At 44.7% G+C, this 25201-nt stretch overlaps 1 long non-coding RNA gene across 1 annotated transcript in view; it reads left to right on the top strand.

The window, feature by feature from the left end:
- LOC111751755 (uncharacterized) overlaps nucleotides 1-25201 on the top strand; it is a 74713-nt gene that overhangs the window by 28976 nt on the left and 20536 nt on the right. Inside the window, exon 3 of the long non-coding RNA XR_010318401.1 lies at nucleotides 17186-17284. This is a non-coding gene — a long non-coding RNA (uncharacterized LOC111751755). The remainder of the gene's footprint in view (nucleotides 1-17185; nucleotides 17285-25201) is intronic.

The following is a 25201-nucleotide window of genomic DNA, read 5'->3' as shown; positions in this document are numbered from 1 at the left end:
AGAAATTTATTTCCTCACAATAAAGTAGGCTAAAGTCCAAATTCAGGACATCAGCTCCAGGGGAAGGCTTTCTCTCTGTCAGCCTTCTCATCAATCTTCCCCCTAACTAGGAGCTTCTCCACACAGACACCCTGGATCCAAAAGGTGCGCCCTGCTCTTGGCACTGCTTTCTTGGTGGTACAAGGTTCCCCGTCTATTCACTGTGCTTTTCTCCTTTATATCTTAGGAGATTTCCTCAAGATACAATCCAGTCTTGTAGACTGAGTCCTGCCTCACTAACACAACTGCTAGGCATCCTCCCTCATCAACATCATAGAGGCAGGATTTACGACATATAGGAAAATCACAAATACCGGGAATCATGGCCCAGCCAAACTGATACACACATTTTTGGGGGGACATAATTCAATCCATGACACAATTTAATCCTCTTTTACATAAAATTACAATCACAAAATGGAGGACAACCACACAATACTGGGAAACATGGCCTAACCAAGTAGACACATATTTTGGGGGGATACAATTGAATCCATGACAGCACTTAAAGTGATGGGCCGTGCTAGGCAAATGTGTGGAGGGTGAGAAACAAATTAATTAGTGAACTTCTTCCTTGCTTCTTCTTCCCTTTTTCCCTCCCTCCTTCCCTTCCTTTCCTTTTTTCCCTCTCTTTCCTTCCTTCCATCCTTCCTTTTTCCCTTCCTTCATTTATTCATTCTTTTGTTCATTTATACTCTCAGCACCCACTTATCAAACACCTGCATCAGCCAAGCCCTAGGTAACCACTAGCTGCCATCCAGCAGACTCTGGCTCATGACTACCCCATGTGTCTCATAGTAGAACTGTGAGCTATAGGATTTTCGATGGCTGATTTTTTAGAAGTAGATAGCTAGGCCTTTCTTTCATGGTGCCTGTGGGTAGACTCAAACCTCAGCCTTTCAGATGGCAGCCAAGGTTAACCATTTTCACCACCCAGGGACTCCTAAGCTCTGGATACAAAAAGTTAAATAACTTACAGCCTCCACCTTCAGGGAGCTCACACTATGTCACTGGTGTAGGACACAGATCCATAAACATTCAGTCCAATCTAGAGGGATAGGGTCTGCCCATGGAACAACTTGGTCAGATCAGGCTGGTTGGGGGCCAGGGCAGGGAAGGGGGCATCAGGAGATATTATTTCTCAAAGGAGGTGATGTAGGATCAGGGGTCTTAAGCCAATGCTGATCAGGTTGGCTATGGAGGGAGGATGCTCTTGGCAGAGGGAACGGACAGCCTGCTCACCCACCCCATACAGCTAAGTGGACGTAATTAAGAGGCGAGTCTGAAAAAGAAGGGAGCTGATCAAGAACCAAAGAGAAGGGGCCTGGGGATGGTGCCATGGTTTTAGATAATATAGGTCACTGTGTTCTTAACTTCTAGCTGGATCTGGATTGAAAGCGATCCTGGTAGCAGGGGTCTGAGATGATGTCTCAAGGAGTCAGCTTCTTTCCAGCCCATGCTGCGAAATGCAGAGATGGACCAGATCAGGAGTCTCAGGCAGACAAAACAAATGTACAAGTCTGGCTGTGTGTGATACAGTAGGGAGTGGTGGGGTGGGTGACCCTTGAGCTGTTGTAAACTGTCTAGAGGCATTCAGATTCTGTGGTTTTCAATATGTGGCGCAGGCCAAACAGAACAATCTGGTCTGTGGGTCCTAGTCTGCCCTTGGAACAGTTTGCAACCTCTGGACCAGCTTATCTCAAAAGTATCTCCAAATATAAAAAGAGCGAGCTCTGTAATTTACTATGTGGATGATGGGGTCCTTGTTTGAGAGCTGCGGTCACACGAGGTGATGCATCCTCAGAGTGAGTTCCCTTCCTCTCCTGATGAAACCTCTCAGGGAATGGGGCCACCCCTGTGAGCCTTTCCACAGCTTTCCCTGACCCTCAGAGGCAGAACTCAGAGAGATCGGTTTCTTCACTGTGGAAAAATACTGGGAATCCTAACAGATCTTGATCTAAATTTTGGAAAATTCCAGATGGCCAAGAGCCTTGGATGTGCAGGTATCCCATGAATGGAGCAGGAAGATCTATGAAGCATGCCTCAGGAGAGCACGTTCTCCTCTGTGAGCACCTACTATGTGCCAGGGAGTGAGCTGGACCCTTAGCTCATGTAAGCCTCCTAACAATGCCTTAGGATGTTTATTATGATTATCCCCATTGCAGAAATCATGGTCTGTGACTACTGAGGCTAGTTCCACCTTGCTCTCTCTTGGATCATCTGTCAATGAGGATGCTCAAGCAGCTCTATGGAACAGTCCATGTGGCAAGGGACTGAGGCCTCCTGCCAACAACCATGGGAGTGAACCATCTGGGAAGTGGATCCTGCAGCCCCAGTCAAACCTCCAATTGATTTGACTGTAGCCTCACTAGAGATCCTGAGCCAGAACCACTCAGCTAAGCCACTCCAGATTCCTGACCCACAGAAACTGTGTGAGATAATAAACTTATGTTGTTTTAATCTGCTAGGTTTGGGGATGATTTGTTTCACAGAAATAGATAACTAATACAGGTTTCTTTTTAATGTTGAGGAGATCAGGGCAGCTACTTTTGCAGCTCACATGTATTATCACTTATCTGTTGGCTCACCCTGTTGTCTCAGGGCAGCAGCTTAGACCTACCACTGCCCTGCCTTCCCTGGATCCTTATTTAGCTTCTTTGCCTCCTGGGTCAGGTGTGTGTTTAGCCCCACAACAAAGGTGTCAGCTTCTCCTGCAGGACATCCACACTTCAAGGTCAGAGGCAACAAAAAATAGCATGGCTTTCATACTGTCCTTGTGGGTTTCAGCTCATGTTTGTGGGCTCCAGCTCACCCTTGCTTCCCCTGACTTTACATCCATCTTCCCTTCTCAACTGCCTACCCTGTTGATATAAAGCTCCGGAGCATGAAATGAGAAAACAACAGCTTTGCAGAGACTGTTTAAACAATTAATTGTGTAATATCAAATCCCTGTAGCAAATCCCTTTATATCTGCTTCTCTGATTGAACCCTGACAGACACATCCCTTCAAGCCTCAGAGGGCGCGGGGCAGAGCACAGGATGTATTATTTAGCTCTGAGACAGGTGAGGGTATTGTCCCAAGTGGCCTTTGCTCCCAGTCTTTTAGCAGGGTCTGGCCTGAGCCCCACCCAGGAGAAGTACCAGACCACATTCCAGAATCTAAATGGAGTGTCAGACCTAGGTCTAAAATCCTTTCTGCAGTTCTTGGCCACATGACCTTGGGCAAGTCACTTCACCTCAGTTTCTTCATCTGTAAAATAGGGATTTAATGCCAACCTTGTAGGTGATAGAAACAATGCCAAAGATCAAATGACAGAATTTTGCAAGGCCAACGACTTCTTCATTGCAAATACCTTTTTTCACCCACATAAATGGCGACTACATGTGGACCTCATCAGACAAAATACACAGGAATCAAATCGACTATATCTGTGTAAAGAGACGATGGAAAAGCTCAATGTTATCTATCAGAACAAGGCCAGGGACTGACTGCAGAACAGGCCATTGATTATTCATAGGCAGTTTCAAGCTGAAGTTGGAGAAAATTAGAACAAGTCCATGAGGGCCAAAGTACAACCTTGAGTATATCCCACGTGAGTTTAGAAACCATCTCAAGAGTAGATTTGATGCGTTGAACACATATTATGAAGGCCAGAGAAGTTGTAGAATGACATCAAGGAAATCATACATGAAGAAAGCAAGAGGTCATTAAAAAGACAGGGAAGAAAGAAAAGACCAAAATGGATGTTAGAAGAGGCTCTGAAACTTGCTCTTCAACGTCGAGTACCTAGAGCGAATGGAAGAAATGATGAAGTAAAAGAGCTGAGGAGAAGATTTCAAAGGGCAGCTCGAGAAGACAAAGTATTATAATGAAATGTGCAAGACCTGGAGATAAAAAACCAAAGGAAAAGAACATGCTCAGCATTTCTCAAGCTGAAAGAACTGAAGAAAAAATTCAAGCCTCGAGTTACAATACCGAAGGATTCTACAGGGAAAATATTAAACAGCACAGAACGCATCAAAAGAAGATGGAAGAAATACAGAGTCACTGTACCAAAAAGAATTGGTCTACGTTCAGCCATTTCAGGAGGCAGCATATGATCAGGAACCAGCGGTACTGAAGGAAGAAGTACAAGTTGCACTGAAGGCACTGGCAAGAAAACAAGGCTCCAGGAATTGACAGAATACCAACTGAGATGTTTCAGCAAATGAATGTAGCCCTGGAAGCGCTCACTCGTCTATGCCAAGAAATTAGGAAGACGGCTACCTGGCCAACTGACTGGAAGCCTATTCCCAAGAAAAGTGATCCAACTGAATGTGGAAATTATCAAACAATATCATTAATATAATACACAAGCTAAATTTTGCTGAAGATCATTCAAAAGTGGCTACAGCAGTGTATCGACAGGGAACTGCCAGAAATTCAAGCCAGATTCAGAAGATGACATGGAACCAGGGATATCATTGTTAATGTCATATGGATCCTGGCTGAAGGCAGAGAATACCAGAAATGTGTTTACCTGTGTGAATAAAACTATGCAAAGGCATTCAACTGTGTGGAACATAACAAACTATGGATAACATTGCCAAGAATGGGAATTCCAGAACACTTAATTGTGCTCATGAGGAACCTGTACGTAGATCAAGAAGCAGTCGTCTGGACAGAACAAGGGGACACTTCCTGGTATGCATCAGGGTTGTATCCTTTCACCATACTTATTCAATCTGTATGCTGAGCAAATAATCCAAGAAGCTGGACTATATGAAGAAGAATGGGACATCAGGATTGGAGGAAGACTCATTAATAACCTGAGATATGCAGATGACACAACCTTGCTTGCTGAAAGTGAAGAGGACTTGAAGCACTTACTGATGAGGATAAAAAGCCACAGCCTTCGGCATGGATTATACCTCGACATAAACAAAAATCCTCACTACTGGACCAATGAGCAACATCATGATAAATGGAGAAAAGATTGAAGTTGTCAAGGGTTTCATTTTACTTGGATCCACAATCAACACCCATGGAAGCAGCAGTTAGGAAATCAAAAGATGCATTATTGCATTGGGCAAATCTGCTGCAAAGGACCTCTTTAAAGTGTTGAAAAGCAAAGATGCCACCTTGAAGATTAAGGTGCACCTGACCCAAGCTGTGGTGTTTTCAAACATCTCATATGCATGTGAAAGCTGAACAATGAATAAGGAAGACTGAAGAAGAATCGATGTCTTTGAATTGTGGTGTTGGAGAGGAATATTGAATATACCATTGACCGCCAAAAGAATGAACAAATCTGTCTTGACAGAAGTATAACACACAAATGCTCCTTAGAAGCAAGGATGGCAAGACTGTGTCTCATATACTTTGGGCATGTTATCAGGAGGGATCAGTCCCTGGAGAAGGACATTATGCTTGCTAAAGTAGAGGGTCAGCAAAAAAGAAGATCCTCCATGAGATGGGTTGATACAGTGGCTACAACAATGAGCTCAAGTATAACAACGATTGTGAGGATGGAGCAGGACCAGGCAGTGTATCATTCTGTTGTACATAGGGTTGCTATGAGTCAGAACCAAATTGACAGCACCTAACAACAACAGCAGGATTACTGACATTAGATGTGTGAGCCCTTAGCACACAAGGGCCACTCAATAAATAGTGGCCATTATTATGATGTGACCTCATGGCTCAAGACCAGCTGATCTGGGCTTGGATGGGGAAACCGCAGCACTCCTCATGTCCCTCCAGTTCCCTTTTGTGAAATTGGGTGACTAATCCCTATCCCCACCAGGACTTCTGGAGCTGTTGAGAGGACAAAGATAGGAGTTGATGGGAGTAAAGTTCTTAAAAGATGCTATCACAAAGCAAGGGTCTCCAATGATAGCTGGATGAGTGGCTAGAGCTGGAATGGACCTTAGAAGTCATCTCTTTCAGTATCCTCAACTTCTTTGTAAAGAACAACCATTTTTAATAGCCCTCAAACCTTGAGGGTATGGCCAGAGGAAGTTGAGCCTAGGGCTGGGAGGAGAGAAGGTTGGCAGACCAGTTTTCAGAAGAGAGAGTAGGAGGTTTAGAAAGGGAAGCTCCATCTAGCTGCTATCTCTACATATCTACTTGCATATCTATTTATTTGTGTATGTATGCATTCATCCATATAGCTAGTTATTTACTAAACATCAAATAGCACTTATTATGTGCCAGGCACTGTTCTAGGCAGTTCATTACCATTTGTTTAAAAAAAACAAAAGTTGTTTCAAGTCAATTCCTACTCAGGGTGACTCCATGTGTTACAGGGTAGACTGCTCCATAGGATTTTTTTTGGCTGCAATCTTTGCAGAAGTAGATCACCAGGCCTTTCTTCCACAGCACTGTTGGGTAGGTTTGAATGGCCAACCTTTAAGTTAATAGTTGAATACAAACTGATTCTGCCACCGATAACACCATATGCACCTACCGTAACAACTTGCACATGTGACTCCACTGGATTCTCCCAGCAATCCCACAAAGCCGTTGTTATTGTCCTCATTCTGAGATGAGGAAACTGTGACTCAGAGACTTGCACAATGTCACAAAGTAAGCAAACGGGGGAGCTGGGATTTTAATTGAGTTTTGTGAGATCCCAAAGCCTACGCTCCTCCCACAACTGCTGGGTATACTAGAAATCCAGGCAGGGCTGAGACTGCCACAGGCAAAAAGACTCAACCAGCTTGGAGAGCTAAAGTTAATGGTTCACAAAGTTCTTCAGTGCCTAAGAAGGACTACAGGAACTACCAGCAGAGCTGGGAATCCCTTTCCCACTTTCTTCATATTAAAGATGAAGAAACTGGGACTTGAGAAGTTGAGGCAGTTGCCTGAGATCCCACCTGGCCCTTTCAATATTCAACACTCTTTACAGAAATACTCCTGTCTCCCCCCAAAAGGGTACAGCATGTCAGACAGAGTGAACATTCTTTAAGCTCCTAAGGTGAGGCTTAGGTGGTGTAAATGGCTAAGCACTTGGCTACTCACTGAAAGACAGGCAGTTCAAACCCACCACCCACAGGCTCCTCAGGAAAAAGGCCTAATGATTTGCTCCTGAAAGGTCACAGGCATGGAAACCTTATGGAGCACAGTTCCACTCTGATATACATGGGGTCGCCATGAGTTGGAATCCTCTCAACAGCAGCTGCTTTTTGTGTGTGGTTTATGTGCTAGGCACTATAATATATTACCTTGCAACAACTCTGAGAAGTAAAAATTTTCACTCCCATTTTATAGCTGAAGAAACTGAGGTTCAGAACAGGGCTTTGAACTGGTTACCAGCTAAGCACATTGACTGCCTACACCACCCAGGGACTCATGCAAATAGACACTCAAAAGCCTTCCCCTCCAACCCTCTAGTCATGCTCTGACTGGCCTACATTTTAGAGTAAAAATCAGCCTCAGCGATAATATTACCTAAACCAAAAACCAAACCAAACCAGTTCCCTTCTAGTTAATTCTGATTCATAATGACCCTATAGGACAGAGTAGAACTGCCCCACAGGGTTTCCAAGGAGTGGCTTAGCAGCTGTAGTTCTTAACCACTATGGCACCAAGGTTTCCAATATTAGCCAACATTCATTCAGAGGAGCCCTGGTGGCGCCGTAGTTAAGTGCTCGGCTGCTGACTGAAAGGTCGGCAGTTCGAGCCCACCAGCCACTCCTTGGAAGAAATATGTGGCAGTCTGCTTCTGTAAAGATTACAGCCCTGGAAACCCTGTGGAGCCATTCTGTTCTGTTCTACAGGGTCACCATAAATTGGGATCAACTTGACAGCAAAGAGCTTGGGTTTTTTTTTTTTTTTTAGCATTCATTCATTCAACAATTATTTATTGAGTTTCTACTTTATGCCAGATTCTCTAGGTAATAGAGAAATAGCAGTGAACAAAGAAACACAAAAACAGAATACCTGCCTTCATGGAACCCAAGTTCTAGTGGGCTATTGGATGCCTATTATGTATGAGCTATTTAAAACAATTTAATACAATAACTCTTTGAGGTAATCCATTTTACAGATAAGGAAACTGAGGCACTAAGAAGTTAGGTAACTTACCTAATAATAATGGTAATTCCGCTGTCTATTGAGGACCAAGCATTTTGCAGTCATTCTAGGGGCAGCAGCATGGCGGAAGTGAAGAGGTCAGGTCTCGGTTTGACCCTCAGCTCACTGTGTGCCTTCACGTTATTCCTTCCATGGGTCCCAAAGGAACACACCCTTAGGTGACTCTAGGTCTTGTGAAATGCCTGAAATGCCCTGACTGGAGTGAGTTTTCCTGTCTCCCTGAAACCTAAGAGGGAAAGCAGAGGGGAGAGGGCCACTTTGCTGAAGCCAGAGGTGCCTCAAGGGCGTGCGAGGGCGAGGGGCAGCTCCCCACAAAACTGGGTCAGCTCCGGCTCCAGGCAGCGCTTGGAATGCGAGCGCCACGCTGTAACTGCAGACCGCGCTTGGTTCCCAGATGGAGCCCAAGCAGCCCTCAGCTCCAGCAGGCTCCAGGGCGTGACCATGTCTCTGGGCTCATAAATAATCAAAAGCTAGGGAATATTGTCTGCAGACTCGAAACGGGGTAGGGCGGGGCGGGGTACGAGGAGAATAAAGTTAACCGTGAGTCTGTAGGAAAACCATCGGCCTAGGGGGCCAAGGGTCCTAAACCCTGTCCCCCTACTTCCCAGGGTCGAGGCAATCTCCCCAGGTTCCCCCATCTGTGACTGTGAGGGGCCTGCTTCCCGAGCCTCCCGGGCAGAGGGGGGAGAAGAGCAGGGTCAGAGCCCTTCTCTGCCGTCCTGGCTCCTCGCGGAGCCCCAGGGAGGTGGGTGCGGCCGCCGAGGGAACCCTGCTCGCGAGCTCAGGGAGAAGGCGCCGCGGGCTCCGGCGCCCTCTGTGGGCGGAGAAGGGCCGCGCAGCCCCGGCGTCCCGACCTGGCAGCCGCCCTGGCCTGGCCACTTTGGGGGCAGGATTATGTCACTGGGGAGAAAGGAAATGAGTCACCACTCCCCTGGGCTGTGGGGCGGCTCGAGGCGAGTGCGGAGACTCGGCCACAGGAACCCGGGACAATGGAGGGAAGTGAGAGGAATGTGGGCCTGGCTGCAGCAGCGCTGTCCCCTCCTTGGTCCCTGACCACCGACCCTACAGAGGGAAGGAGGTCGGGGGCGAAGGTCGGGGCGCTGGGCGGGCACGCATGTGTCGGACAGAGGCCAGAACTCCGGCGGGGGTGGAGGGGGTAGCTGGAAGGAGGATGGGGGTCCCTGGGTGTCCCAGCCTGAGGAACAACTCAGGTCATCCTTCCAACACCCTAACCTGGCCCCTCAGTGACTCCCCCCCACCCCTTGCCCTTAACACAGTGCTCAAACTTGACTGAACTTCAGGATAACCCAGGGGCTTGTTAAAACCCAGATCCCTGGGCCCCACCCCAGAGATCTTGATTCGGAGCTGGGATTCCAGGAATTTGCATTTTTGAGGAACTCCTAGAAGTTGACCCAAGGCAGCCGTCCTCCCCTGCTTTTTTTGATTAGCACCACCTTCGAACAAAGTTCAAGGTCCTTAGCTGGCCTGTGACAAGACTTCTATTAAGTGGTTGCTCCAGCCTCGACTCTCCTCACTTCTATCCCCTCCACACATGTTGTAGGAAGACTCAGCTACTCGCTTTTTGTTGTTTGTCTCCTCTGTGTTTGCACAGACGGTTTCCTCTGACTGGAAACAGCACCGCCAAGCTCCCCCCTCCCCCCCATTGCTGCCCAAACTAGCTGAGTCCTACAATCCTTTAAAATCTTCTCCATGGAGTCCTCTGACCACCTGCTTCCCCTGCCCCACCAGAATGGACAAAAAAAACTCATTTCCCTGAAATCCATTCTGACTCATAACAACCTTATAGGACAGAGTAGAACTGCCCCCATAGAGTTTCTAAGGAGTGCCTGGTGGATTTGAACTGCCAACCTTTTGGTTAGCAGCCATAGCTCTTAGCCACTACACCACCAGGGTTTCCCCAGAATGGACCAAGCCTCCTTATTTGCTCCTGCTGGACATAATACAGAGTCCCTGGGTGATGCAGTTAATGAGGTTGGCTTCTAAATAAAGGTTGAAGGCTGGAGTCCACCTCGAGGTGCCTCTGAAGAAAGGTCTGGTGATTTGCTTCCAAAAAATTAGTTATTGAAAACACTATGGAACACAGTTCTACTCTGACCCTTATGGGATCACCACAAGTTGGAGCTGATACCACAGCAACTGGTTGGTACTTAATACCACCAGGAATGCACATGCCATACTAGAGAGATATCTGTTAATTTACACATTAATTTTGCTAATAGACAGTGAGCTCCTTGAGGGTGGGAAACCACTTCTTGGCTGAAAGCAGAAAATGCTAGAAAGATATTTACTTGTGTTTTATTGACTATGCAAGGGCATTCAACTGTGTGGACCACAACAAACTATGGATAACATTGCCAAGAATGGGAATTCCAGAACACTTAATTGTGCTCATAAGGAACCTGTACATAGACTAAGAGGCAGTCGTTTGAACAGAACAAGGGGATACTTCCTGGTTTAGAGTCAGGAAAGGTGTGCATCAGGGTTGTATCCTTTCACCATACTTATTCGATCTGTATGCTGAGCAAATAATCCAAGAAGCTGGACTCTATGAAGAAGAACAGAGCAGCAGGATTGGAGGAAGCCTCATTAACAACCTGTGATACGCAGGTGATACAACCTTGCTTGCTGAAAGCGAAGACGACTTGAAGCACTTACTGATGAAGATCAAAGACCACAACCTTCGGCATGCATTACACCCCACATAAACAAAAATCCTCACAACTGGACCAATAAGCAACATTATGATAAATGGAGAAAAGATTGAAGTTGTCAAGGATTTCGTTTTACTTGGATCCACAATCAATGCCCGTGGAAGCAGCAACCAAGAAATCAAACCATGTTTTGCATTTGGCAAATCAGTTGCAAAAGGCCTTTTTAAGGTGTTGAAAAGCAAAGATGTTACTTCGAGGACTAAGGTGTGCCTGACCACCCAAACCATGGTATTTTCAACTGCCTCATATGCACGTGAAAGCTGGGCAGTGAATAAGGAAAACTGAAGAATTAATGCCTTTGAATTATGGTGTTGGCAAAGAATATTGAATATACCATGGATTGTCAGAAGAACAAACAAATCTGCCTTAGAAGAAGTACAGCCAGAATGCTCCTTAGAAGCAAGGATGGTGAGACTTTGTCTCACGTACTTTGGACATGTTATCAAGAGGGGCCAGTCCCTGGAGAAGGACATCATGCTTGCTAAAGTAGAGGGTCAGCGAAAAAGAGAAAGACCCTCAACCAGATGGATGGGCACAGTGCCTGCAACAATGGGCTCAAGCATAACAAAGATAGGATGGTGCAGGACCAGGCAGTGTTTGCTTCTGTTATACTTAGGGTCACTATGAGTTGGAACCAATCAGACGGTACCTAGCAAAAATTCTTAACAAATAGGGTAGGCAGTAGGTACAAGTTTGACTTTCGAATGGATGAGTGAGGGGCATGAAAGGAAGGCTGAATGAATGTGTAGGTGAATTGATGTGTGGGTGGATGGCTGAATTAATAGATTCGTGGTTAGATGGTTGGTAGGTGGATGGATGTTCCCAAAGTGCAAAAGGGCTCTGGGCTTTTGCAGTGGTGGGGACCCTGTCCTCAGAGGCTGTGTCCACAGACCTGGCGTAGTTAGGTGAACAACTCAGCATGGTTTTCCAAATCTGGACATGAGTTTTGAGCTTGTGTCCTAGGCCAAGGATATTCCACATGCCCTTTTGGCAAATGTCATGGTAAAATTGAACGAGTCCAGAAACCTACGTTCTAATCCCAGCTCTGTATTTACTCTGTGACCTTGGACAAAAGGCTTGTTCTCCCTGGGCCCCTGTCTTAGTCATCTAGTGCTGCTATAACAGAAATACCACAGATGGATGGCTTTAACAAAGAGAAGTTTATTCTCTCACAGTCCAGTAGGCTAGAAGTCTGAATTCAGGGCGCTGGCTCCAGGGGAAGGCTTTCTGTCTCTGTCGGCTCTGGAGGAAGGTCCTTGTGATGCATCAGACTTCATTTGGTCTGGGAGCATCTCAGCGCAGCAACCTCAGGTCCAAAGGAGGTGCTCTGCTCCCAGCACTGCTTTCTTGGTGGTATGAGGTCCCCGTCTCTCTGCTTACTTCTCTCTTTTATATCTCAGAAGAGATTGGCTTAAGACACTATCTAATCCGGTAGATTCGATTACATCATAGTGATAGGACTTACAACACATAGGGAAATCACATCAGATAACAAAACGGTAGACAATCATACAATTCTGGAAATTATGACCTAGCCAAGTTGACAGATGTTTTGGGGGGACACCATTCAATCCATGACAGCCTCTGTTTCTCCGTCTATAAAGTGGAGAATGAGGAAGGTGCTAAATCAGACACTCCTAAGGTTTTGTATGGCTCTAAATCTTAGTCTTCTTTTTTCTTTAATCAATTTTTAAAAGCTAATTATGAAATATTTGAAATAGAAAATTACAAAAATACTGCAACAGACACCATGCACTTGCCAACACACATTTAACAAATGTTAACATTTTGCCACATTTGCTCATATGTCTCTTTTTTAAAAAGGAAAAAACCCTGATAAACCTAAAGCCCTCCCATTTCGATCTCCTGTATACCAAAAAAACCAAACCCGTTGCCATCAAGTTGATTCTGACTCATAGCAACCCAGTCCTATAGGACAGAGTAGAACTGTCCCATAGAGTTTCCAAGCAGTGCCTGGTGGATTTGGACTGCCAACCTTTTGGTTAGCAGGTGTAGCTCTTAACCACTGCGCCACTAGGGTTTCCATCCCCTGTACAGATAACCACTGCTCTCAAGTTAGTATAGATCCTTCTTGTCCACCTATATGAGCCCTTACTACATAACTATATAACCACTAATAATATATACACAAATAGTATCCTTCTGTATAAATCCCTTTGAAACTTGCTTTTTCGTTCAGTATTATGTTTTCAGATTCATCCATATTGATACATGTAGATCTGAATCATTCATTTAAAATGCTATGTGGTTTTCCATTGTACGAATAAACCTCAGTCTATTTAACCATTCCCTTGTTGATAGACTGTTGGGTGTTACCTTTTTTTGTTTGTTTGTTTTAATTTTATTGTGCTTTAGGTGAAAGTTTACAGCTCAAGTTAATTTCTCATTCAAAAATTAATACACATTTTTAAAAAATTTTTATTGTGCATTAAGTGAAAGTTTACAAATCAAGTCAGTCTCTCACACAAAAACTTATATACACCTTGCTCCATACTCCCAGTTGCTCTCCCCCTAATGAGACAGCCTGCTCCCTCCCTCCACGCTCTCTTTTCGTGTCCATTTTACCAGCTTCTAACCCCCTCTAACCTCTCATCTCCCCTCCAGGCAGGAGATGCCAACATAGTCTCAAGTGCCCACCTGATCCAAGAAGCCCATGCCTCACCAGCATCCCTCTCCAACCCATTGTCCAGTCCAGTCCCTGTCTGAAGAGCTGGCTTTGGGAATGGTTCCCATCCCGGGCCAACAGAAGGTCTGGGGGCCATGACCACCAGTGTCCTTCTAGTCTCAGTCAGACCATTAAGTCTGGTCTTTTTACGAGAATTTGGGGTCTGCATCTCACTGCTCTCCCGCTTCCTCAGGGGTTCTCTGTTGTGTCAGGGCAGTCATCGGTTGTAGCTGGGCACCATCTAGTTCTTCTGGTCTCAGGCTAATGTAGTCTCTGGTTTATGTGGCCCTTTCCAAAAATTCATAAACATACTGTTTTGTCACATTGTTTGCAATTCCCACAATGTGACAGTATGCTACCCCTTTGCACCCTGGGTTCCCTGTGTCCCTTCATCCAGTTCCTGCCTTCTCGTCTTGCTTTTGGACAGGAGTTGCCATCTGGTCTGTATATTTGATTGAACTATGAAGCACATTCCTCATATATGTTATTTTTTGTTTTATAGGCCTATCTAACCTTTTTGTCTTCAAAGTGAGCTTTGGGAATGGTTTCACTTCTGAGTTAGCAGTGCCCAGGGGCCATAGTCTCAGAGTTTCCTCCAGTTTCTGTCAGACTAGTAAGTCTGGTCTTTTTTCTTGAACTTGAATTCTGTTCTACCTTTTTCTCCCATTCTGTCTGGGACTCTGTTGTGATCCATGACAGAGCGGCCTTTGGTTGTAGCCGGGCACCATCTAGTTATTCTGGGTTCAGGCTGGTGGAGTCTGTGATTCATGTGGCCCTTTAGTCCTTTGGGCTAATATTTTCTTTGTGTCTTTGGTTTTCGGGATGGGACGAATCGATGTGTATCTTGGATGGCTTCCTGCAAGCTTTTAAGACCTCAGACACTGTTCACCAAAGTCAGATGCAGCACGTTTTCTTTATGAACTATGTTATGCCAATTGACCTAGATGTCCCCTAAGACTATGGTCCCCAGGCCCTGAGTGTTACCATTTTTGTTATTACACACAGCACTGCAATGAAGATTCTTGTATATGCCCCTAATGCAAATACGTGGGGGGTTTCTAGGCATATTGCTACTGAATCATAGTGCATATACACCTTCAGCTTTTACTAGATGTTGTCAAATTCCTCTCCAATGTTCATCTGAAGCCCTTGGGGCCATAGTGTTTCAAATTTCAAAATATTTCCAATTTTTGAAATGTAATATGCTATATGATTCCATTTATGTAACATTCTTTAAAACAGAAACCCATAGTGACGGAAGACAGATTCATGGTTATTAGGGTTTGTGGTAGGGAAGAGGGTGTGGCTATAAAGGGAATGAGTAAGGGAATGTTTTTAGGGTGATGGAACTATTTTGTATCTTGTGGTGGTTACACAAATTGATGCATGTGTTAAAATTCATAGAACTGTGTTTAAAAAGTCAATTTTACTGTATGATAATTTAAAAATAAAAAATTTTAAATGCAATATGGTAGATATACCACATGTGACCTAACACCTCCAGTAGGTTTAAAGGCAGCACCCCATGATCGGAAACTAATATTTTTTCAGCAAAAGATATGAATATTCACATCAAATGGAATCAATTGAGACTATAAGTAGCCTCCAATTTATTCTGATCAGGTTTTGCCATGAAATGAGTTTGAACTAAGTTTAAGACAGTAATTTTCAGTTTTCAGAGCTTTTTGGGTTTTGGAATTGTGGATAAGGGGGGAGTAGGCATGAATCAATTTCTATTCCTACTAGAAATGTATGAGTTCTCATTTCCCCATATCCTCACCAACACGGTGTTATCAGGCTTGTGAGTTTTCACCAATCTGCTGGGTATGAATGGGGTCTCATGATTTTGATTTTAATTCCCATGATTACTAGTGAGGAGGAGTGGCTTTCATTTGTTTATGATCATTAGGCTTTCTTCCGTGAATTTCATGTTTCTCTTTTGAATTATTCTTCTTTTATTGATTTATAGGAAATATTTATATATTCTGAATACGAACAAGTTGGAATGAATTGCAAATATCTTGCTTTTTCATTTTTATGGTAATTTTTGTCATAAAAACTTTTAAATTTTAAGATAGTCAAGTTTATCAGTATTTTCCTTTATGATGTAGGCCCTTTGTGTCTTATTTAAGAAACCCTCCCCCGCTTAAGTTCATAACACACTCTGTTAAGTTTTTAGTGTTAAAATTTGGCTTTTTAGTTTTTAGAAATACATCTGCAATTTATCTTTGTGCGTGGTATGAGGAAGGGATCTAATTTTATGTTTTGCAAAGTTAGTTGATCTAGTATCATGTATTGATTGATCTCTTCCCACTAATTTGTAGTAATACCACCTCTGTCATAATCCAAGTTCCCATAAATAGGTGGTCCATTTCCAGGTCCTTTACTCAGTTCTATGGTCTCTTTGTCTATCTTTGCTAATAGATAAGACAAGCCCCTTCTCCCCTTATTTTTCTTCAATAGTGTCCTAACTATTCTTGTCCCTTTAGCCAAGGGTTAAAGAAAATTAAAGAAAAGCTTACCAGTTTCCACGGAAAAATGGTTGAATTTTGATTAACATAGTCTCTGAGCCACAATTTCCCTGTTAGTAAGGAAAGAAAAGAATACCTTTTTTTTATCCTCTCTCTCTCTCAACAGAGAGAGGGCAGTCATACCTCAGCTATTACAAGGTTATGTTTCAGGAACCTCCAACGTCTAGAAAACAAGTGAAAATAAGAAGAGGGCAAAAAGACCTCTGAGACAAGATAGATGCCACAGAGCCCATGGACTAAATGCCACTCACTTCTCAGACCTCCCTCAGAGTCTACTCGCTTTTACAGTAGTCACTATTCTAAGAAACTTAATTATCTGGTTTCCTAATTTACAGCAAATTCAAAGCTTTAACTTAGAAGAGAACACATGGGGAGGAAAGCATGCTGATAACTAAAGACTGACAAAGACAGAAAAGTCTAAATAATTACCAAAAATGGATACGGTATAAGAGGGCAGCAGAGTGGGGCCACTTGGTCCCAGAGCCTTGGAGGCAGCACTGTGCATGTTATAAACAGAAGGCAGCTCTCCTCCATGAAGTCATTTCAAAGGCACCTTCTTTATGTGGTTTCCCAGGGTTGCTCTGGCTGTGACCATTCCAGCCAGAGGTGAGAAAAGAAAGTGAAGAAGTTCAAATCAAACATTTCCTCTCAAGCCAGTGAGGTGGGAAGATGCACCCACCATCTGCATCCTCATTCCAACGTGAGAGCTGGGCCCTGTGGCCCTATCCAGCTGCACAGGGGTTGGGAGATGGAGTCCTTCACTGGGAAGCCAGGTCATCTAGGGACTTGTAAAGCCATTGTAGAACTTTGACTTTTACTGAACCAGATGAAGAGCCTCTGGAGAGTTTTGAACCCAGCAGTGACCTGATCTAATTTGTAAAAATCCCTTCAGCTGTTGAGAAGTCTTGGGGGAGGGGTGGGAAGGGGGCGGTGGTAGAGTGGGAGTGAGGACAAGGGCAGAAGCAAGGAACTCAGGTTGGATGGCCTTCTCTATGAAGCTATTACTAACCCCCTCATCCCCTCATGTGGACATGACCTCTTCTTCCCATATTGCCTACACTTTCCACAACATGTATGACACTTTAGACCACTTATTGTGTACTTCTCCGTCTTTCTCCAGGATGAGAAAGCCCACAGCAACTGGCCCACAGGAACTGTTCATCAGTGTATGTTCAGGCTCAAGCATGGCAGATACAATTGAAATAACAGCTGGAAACTGGTATGTTGTTAGGGTTTTTTGATTGTAAGTGACAGAAACCAACTCTAGATATCTTGAAAGAAAAGAAAGGAAGAGACGGAGGGAGGGAGGAAGGAAGCAAAACTTAGCAGATACCCAGAATCCATAGGAAGGCTGGAGAACTAGGCTGGGAAAAAGTAGGGGAAGCAGAAGAGAAGTTACTTGGCCATCAGAGCACCCTGCTGGAGTGAATACACCAACTACCTCCCCTGAACTTATTTCAAAGTCCTGGGGAAGGGTATGACCGGAAAAACTCAGGTCCTGTGTCCACACTTTGGTCTCATTGGGGCAGGAAGAGGAAGCACTGTTGCAGACACAACCTCCAGGGGCCCCTTTGGCTTCCATGCTGGGAGGACTCCATCCCCTAACATTATCTCACCAAGGCTGTGCTCTCTGGGGGGAGGTAATGGGAAAAGAACACAGAGAGCTTTCAGGGCAAATGAATGCTGAGTGGCCAAGTGCCAACAAAGGTCCGCTACAATTTCCCCCAGCTGGAAAAGCCTAGAGCCATGAACTGTGGCCCCTCCAAGGGCAGGGATGCATTTAATCATTTTTAAAAATAAATAAATAAATAATTTTTTTATGTTTTTCTTGTGTCCCTGGTGCTTAGCACAGTGCCTCGTACTCAGCAGGTACTCAGCTCATGTTCACCCAGTGATCTGACAGCTGAAGCAACTAGCTATGGAAACCCAAGGGCTATTAGTATTTTTTAAAACGGCAATCGTATAATTCAAAAGGGAATGAAATGGTAGCAGCCGCAATGAAGAGATGATTGCCAAAAAGAAACCTGGTTTCTCAGGGGAGGAACTGCAGTGCTGTTCCTTCTAGCCATCCCAGAGGCCCCATTAATCTAGCTCTGAGCAGAATTAACATGTATTTAAAGAAATTGGCCCCACACACCCCTGGCTGATGCAGTAGAGGGATTGGAAAGCAGGAGGTGGGCAGGCCTCCAAACCCTCTCAGGGAGCCAGGGATCTGGGCCCTGAGATGGCATTCAGGAATGGGGCCCTGTAGCCTCAAGGGAAAAACCAAGCCAGGAATTTCAATTGCATGTGCCATGAAGCCAGTGTCTTCCAAGAATGTCAAAATCCAGGTCTCAGGAGTTGGGCAGTAAAGCCAGCATGGAGACCATATAGTCCAGAAGTCTCCAAATACGCTCCTGGGGTCTCCCAGGGGACAGAAATGCCCCAGGAACATTCTGGAGCTGAGGGGGATAAGGAGGCTGCACTCTGAGCCCCTCATCCCATAGCCTTCATCCAGAGCAACAACACACTTTCAGGTTTTCCATGGAAGATTCTGTTTGAAGAAAGCGTTCTTCTTTTCACCAAAAAAAAAAAAAAAAATGTGGAATCTAGTTCACTGACCTAGTGCTCACCTCATTTTACAAAGTTTTATGGGGTGCATATGAATGGAGGACACTTACTAGGTTCGTGACCTGATTAAGCCTTAGTTTCCCTGTCTATAAAATGGGGACAACATCAGGACTGACTTCAGAGGACTGTGGTGAAATTAAGCTGGTGTTAAGGTATGTGGATATTATTTGGAGACACTGACGGATGTGAGTTTTTTCCCCCTGTGTTTTCCCTTTTCCTTTCCCACATTCCAGCAGCTTGAGGGTTTTAACGAAGTGGAGAGGGAGAGGAAGGAAAAAGAAGTAGCTGAAAAATCTTTTTTAAGAGCCCAAGCCCTATGCACTGTTCCCAGAAGCTCCCAGGGGAAGCAGCCAGAGCCTGAGGCCAATGGCTTGGGGACGCTTAACCACAGCCTGGGACTGTAACTGTGCTGAAGTGACAGGAAAACATCGGAACTGAAGGGGCTGTGAGGGCGGAGCAAGGATGGCCCTGGAAGAGGCTTGGGGGTTGTTTTCTGAGGACCCTTTCAAGGGGCTTTGCATTAAGACCTCAGAACTATGATGTAACTCCTGGAAGCGGCTATGCATTGTTTCCCCACCAGCCTGACGGAAAGGGAACTCAGAATCGGAACTGAGGCTTGGGTATAGCTTGCAAAGAAAGTTCTGTTTCTCACCCGCCTGAGGTGAGGCACTAAGATAAAGAGCCACTGTGCATATTGAAGGCGTGGGACCCAGAGGAGGGCTGCATTTGGGCCAGCCAGCCCTCCTCCAGCTGTCTCTTTGCCCTCTCTACTCAACTGCTTCCTCCTCGCCAGGCCCATCTGTTCTTCAGTTACAACTTTGGCTTCCTTTGGAGTGGGGTGGAGCCATTTTTTTGAGCCCTGTAAAACATTGCGGGGCTGTTTCCCTCTTCCTCTGGGTCCGTTAGATTCTTGCAGGGGCTGGGGAGAGGGTAGTGGGAGAGAAGGGGGCAGGCTGGTCTTGAGAGTCCAGTGCTCCCCACACCCGCTAGCCCGATGCCCCAGCCCTCAACAGCTAGAGGAAGACTGGCCCCAAGACTTGGCAAAGCAGACACAGACTCTTGCAAAGTGACAAAAGGAGAGGAGGGGCCTAAGAAGAAAATAGCAGTCACACAAGGAAATGTCTGGAAATGTTTTCCAGACACATTATTTTTCTCTGGGGTAATTTTTGGGGCCAACAGAGGCTGGAGCCTAAGTCTCCCAGGGGTGACTCAGTGGCCCCATACAGATATGCAGATGATTCCTCTTTGCAGTGTGTACGTGTGTGTATGTGTAGGTATGTATGTGTATACATGTGCGAATGCATGTACGTCTATTTGTGAGTGTGGGTATATGAGTATGTATGTATGTGTATACATGTGTGAATGTATGTGTGTATACACATGTATGTGTGTAAAAATGGCGTGGTGGCGTCAGAGGTCCTCGTCTAACTTCACAAGGGGGAGGAGAGAGAACCATTATCATCAGCAGGCCAAAGCTGATTCCTGTGAGGTGCAGGTCAGACGTACCTCCACCCTCCCATCTTTTTTTTTTTACCAATTCCGACAAGCCATCCCTCCCACAGCACTCTCTACTTCTCTGCTGGGTTTGATAACTTGTTGCAATGGCCACACAGAACTCACAGACCATAGTCCCAGTTACGGGGTTTATCAGGGAAGTAACAGGTTACAACTCAGGATCAGGATCAGGATGCATGTAAGCAAAGTCTTCCTTCTTCAACGCAGGATGGCTTTCAGCTCCTCTTGGCCATGCAGGGCTCCTCTCGGCCCCCTCAGACAGCCTCCTTTGGTCCCCTCAGGACATTCTTCTCTTGGCCCCTTCAGAATAGGCCCCCTCTCTGGGCCCTCAGCCCAGTCTCTCTGCCCTGCTCCGGCAAGTGTTACAAGGCTCCTTTAGCTCTGCTGATAAGTGCCTGGGGACACCCCACTCTGCCAGTAACCTCCTGCCCTAAGGCACTCAGCTCTCTGGCTTCATCGGTCCACGTGCCCACTGTAGCTGCCTTGTTCCGTGGGACAGGAGCCCACTGCAGCCGCCTTGTTCCGTGGGACAGGAGTCAGCTCTCTGGCTTCATGGGTCCCCACGCCCACTGCAGCCGCCTTGTTCCGTGGGACAGGAAGCCCACTGCAGCTGTCTCACGTTGGTCTCCTGGTTCTGCTGCTGCCATTTCTCTGCTGCTGGATTCTGCCATGCTTGCTGCTGCTTCTTGCTTTTTCCAATATTACAGCTCTGTTTCCTGGGTCTAGGAGGCTCTGAGAGCAGGGACCCTGGCTCAAAAGATGCTCTCCACTCCCAGCTCTTCTTCTTGGTGGTAGTGAGATTCCCTTCTTCCTACCTCTGTGATGGCTCATTTTAAGCCTAGCAGGATGGTAAAACTGACCAATCCTCTTATTAGGGTTCCATACACTTTATTTGCATGGTCACATCCCCACAAGAGTTCCACGCACCTTATTTGCATTATTAGCAGGTTCTCCAATCCCTTTGGTGGGCCACAGGCACCTTATTTGCATAGCCCCACCCAATCTTTTTGTGGGAGTCACAAGATTATGAATGGCTAGAAAGGCCATATTAAGTAATTCAGGGCACTGCCATGTGTATGTGAGTGTATGTGTATATATATGTATATATATGTACTGTGAGTGTATGTCTTTGAGCATATGTAGGTGTATGCGTATGTGAGTGTGTATATGTATATATGTGCACATGTATGTGTGTACGAATGTGTGTGTATATGCACATGTGTTGTGTATATCTGCACATGTATGTGTATGTATACATGTGTATGTGTGTATGCATGTGTGAATGTATGTATGTATATGTGTGAGTGTGTGTGTGTGTGTGTGTGTCTGTTTTTCTGTCCCGCGACAGAGATTGTTCCTAGATCTTTAATGCCAGCAGGGCATTTAGCAGTCCCTTAAATCCTACCACTTCTTTTTAGAGATGCGGAAACCAAGGCCCAAAAAACACGACTTGCCTAAAGTACCATTTTCCAGTGATAAAGGAGAAACTGGCTGGGACTCTGAATGGTCTCTCCCAGAGTCACTCCATGAAGATAGGAGCAGTTAGGATTCCTATCACTGGTGCCCACCTTGGGCCAGGCCCTGTGAATGCAGCCACAAAAGCCACCCCAGCAGACACTGTGTGGAGCAGAAGGACCACCCAGCCAACCCAGAGAATTGTGGGAAGTAACAAATGGTTGTTTGCTTTAAGCCTCTACGTTTTGGGACAATTTGTTGCACAGCAATAGATAACTGGTACATGAAGTTTGTATATCCAACAGTACAATGAAGTCCTGATGATCCTTGAAATGGCTGTTGATGTCTTGAAATGGCTTCAAGGACATGTTCTAAACAGCTACATAATAGTCCCTCATACGCATATAACATCTTGTATTTAACTAAGCCCCTAACGTTGAACATTTAAGTTGGTTATGTTTTTTTAAAATACTAAAATAACATTGCAATCAATACCCTTGTAAATAAATATTTGAGTGTATGGCAGATTATGTTCTTAGATAAGTGTCCCAGGGTGGAATTACTGCATATTCTGGTTATTATTCATTTGCCCCCCAGATATGCTCTACAGCCTTCTCCTTCCTGCTGTGTGCCCCAATGCTGACCCCTAAACACCACAAACCACATCACCCAGATCCCTGGCTTCCTTCAGTGGGGTTCAGCCACTGAGAGGCAACAGTGAGGAAAAGTGGGGACAGGAGAGAAGAGGGTATTTCTTCTTCCCTCCTGCTCCTTCCTGCTCCCTCCTTGCTTTGCCAGGGTAGGTCTGGCAGTGACTGTATCCCAAGGACTATAACTTCAATGGGGCAGGCCCCTGTGGGACTCTGCATTGAGTGCTAACGGCTTCCTGCTGTTGCACATGCTTCAACTTCCTGCTGTTAGTTCCCTTGACCCTGCCCAAACCAAAAGGAAAAAAAAAAAAACCAAACTCTTTGACTATGAGTCAATTCATAATCATTCATAGTGACCCTATAGTAGAACTGCCCCGTAGAGTTTCCAAGGGTCAGCTGGTGGATTTGAATAACCGACCTTTTGATTAGCAGGCAAACTCTTAACCACTGGGCCACCAGGGCTCCAACCCTGCCCACATCCCTGTAAATAATTGCTTTTCTAAAAGATCTCTTCAAAATCTCAGCTGGGTGTGGGATATTGGAAAGTATTTCTAGAATATTCTAAAATATGTTTAGAAATATATGATTTCTCTATTCTAGAAACATGGTATTTCTAGAATATGTAATATTTCTGGAATACCTTCTGTCATGGATTGAATTGTGTCCCCCAAATATGTGTGTCAACTTGGCTAGACCATGATCCCTAGTATTGTGTGGTTGTCCACCATTTTGTGATCTGGTGTGATTATCCTATATTAGAAATCCTAATCTCTATGATGTTAATGAGGCAGGATTAGAGGCAGTTATGTTAATGAGGCAGGACTCAATCTACAGGCTAAGGTTGTATCTTGAGTCAATCTCTTTTGAGAAATAAAAGAGAAAAGAGAGCAGAGAGAAGAGGGACCTCATACCATCAAGAAAGAACCGCTGGGAACAGAGGGTATCCTTTGGACTCAGGGTCCCTGTGCTGAGAAGCTCCTAGACCAGGGGAAGATAGATGACAAGGACCTTCCCCCAGAACCAATGGAGAGAGAAAGCTGGCACCCTGAATTGGGACTTCTAGCCTCCTAGACTGTGAGAGAGTAAACTTCTCTTTGTTAAAGCCATTTACTTGTATTTCTGTTAATAGCCACACTGGATAACTAAGATACCCTCCAATATGAACAAGTTCCCTTTTGCTGATCATCTGTTTTAAAATCTTATTGGCTCCATTGCCTGCGACCCTTAGATTCATTATGTGACATTCCAAAAAAAATCCTATTAAAATTTTTACTAAAATTGCAGAAAACCTAGGTGTTAATTTGTTAAGCATTGACATCTTTTCATTATTGAGTCTTCCCATTCAGGAATATATGCCCCCATTTACACAAATTTTATTTAATGCCTCTTAGAAATCTTTTGATGTTTAAAGGACATGAATGTTTTGTGTTAAGTTTATATCCAGGTGTTTTATGAATGGTCACTAAAAATGCAAATCAAGAAAGAACAACAACATGCAATTTTTTGGTTTTTCAAATTGGGATATGTTTTTAAAAATAATACTCAACCTTGGCATGGGTTTAGTGAAAAGGGCATTCTCATATACTTCTGGCAGGATATAAATTAGTCTAACTATTCTGGAAGGAGGTTTGGCATCTTGTGTTATAAGAATTTTAAATGTTCACATCCTTTTAAATAAAATATTTCCTATCCAGATGCTTCATTCAAGGCTGTTTTTTAGTTCTCAAAGAAAAATGTGAATAAATGTCCTAAATCTGTGATCAGTGATTTAATGTGATTTTTTGAAATAAAATAAAAAGCACATGCCATTTGAGTCAATGTATAAAGTCAGAGTCGTTGCCAGAAACACACCCAAGTACTTACAAGAATTTAGTCTATAACGAAGGTGCTGTTTCAAATTAGAGAGGACTTATTGTATTAAAAGAGAAAGGCTGAATAATTGTGTCTGGGAAGTTGACTATTTGGAAAAAAAAATGTTTAAATCTTTACTTCAGACTGCAACCTGACCCTACAAATACCAGTAAATTTTCTTAAGCCAGCCCAAGCCAGAGTTGGCCCACCCTGCATGCGTAGAAGAGCCAGCTGTGACCACTAACTGACCTCAACAGAAGAGGCAGTAACAGGTGGAACGAATCAGAAGGAAAATCATCACTCGGACCCTATTCCAAAGCCAGAGGTCCCACAAGAACCACATCACCTCCTGTTTCCTAGCTGCCTTCTAGAATTCCCCCTCCCCCCAGTAGCCTGTGTGACCACCATCTTGCTGCCCAAATTACATATAAGTCCTGCTTCCGGATAACTCGGAGAGTCGGATCTGAGGAACTTCCTCCCAGCTCCTTGCTCTGCACATTGCAATAAAGTTACTTTCTCTTTCTTAAAGACTGGTGCTCAGATCACTGGCAGGTCTGAGTGCAACGGACAAGGGCCCACCTTCCTTGGTTTGGCAACAAGACCTATATGAAAATACATCCCAGATGGATTAAAAAACTAAATGAAGAAGGAGGAGGGAGAGAAGGTGGGAAAAAAGGAAAGGGGAAAAGAGGAAGAAGAGAAGAAAGAAAAAAAGAAGAAGAAGAAGGAATCCAGATTTGAAAGAAAATTGTGGGAATATTTGCCTGATACTCAGATAGGAACTGTCCTGTAAGCAAAAAACAAAGGGAGACAGTATAAAGGAAAACATCCAAAGGTCAGGCCACATAAAAACTTAAAGGTTTAGTGTGTCCAAGATCACCAAAAACAAAACCAAAAGGTACCAAGAGACGACAATTGATCTCTATTCACCTGGAGCAACAAAGGAAGAATGGGAGTCAGGAACAGGAGGAAGAAATGGAATGTGTGGCCATTGCCTCCATGAACAACTGCCTCCTTTGCCATGAAACCAGAAAAACTGGATGGTGCCTGGCTGC

This window comes from Loxodonta africana, chromosome 18 (assembly GCF_030014295.1).
Source record: "Loxodonta africana isolate mLoxAfr1 chromosome 18, mLoxAfr1.hap2, whole genome shotgun sequence".
NCBI lineage: Eukaryota > Metazoa > Chordata > Mammalia > Proboscidea > Elephantidae > Loxodonta > Loxodonta africana.
Note: the sequence above shows the minus strand (reverse complement) of the source record. Positions and strands in the feature narration are given on the sequence as shown.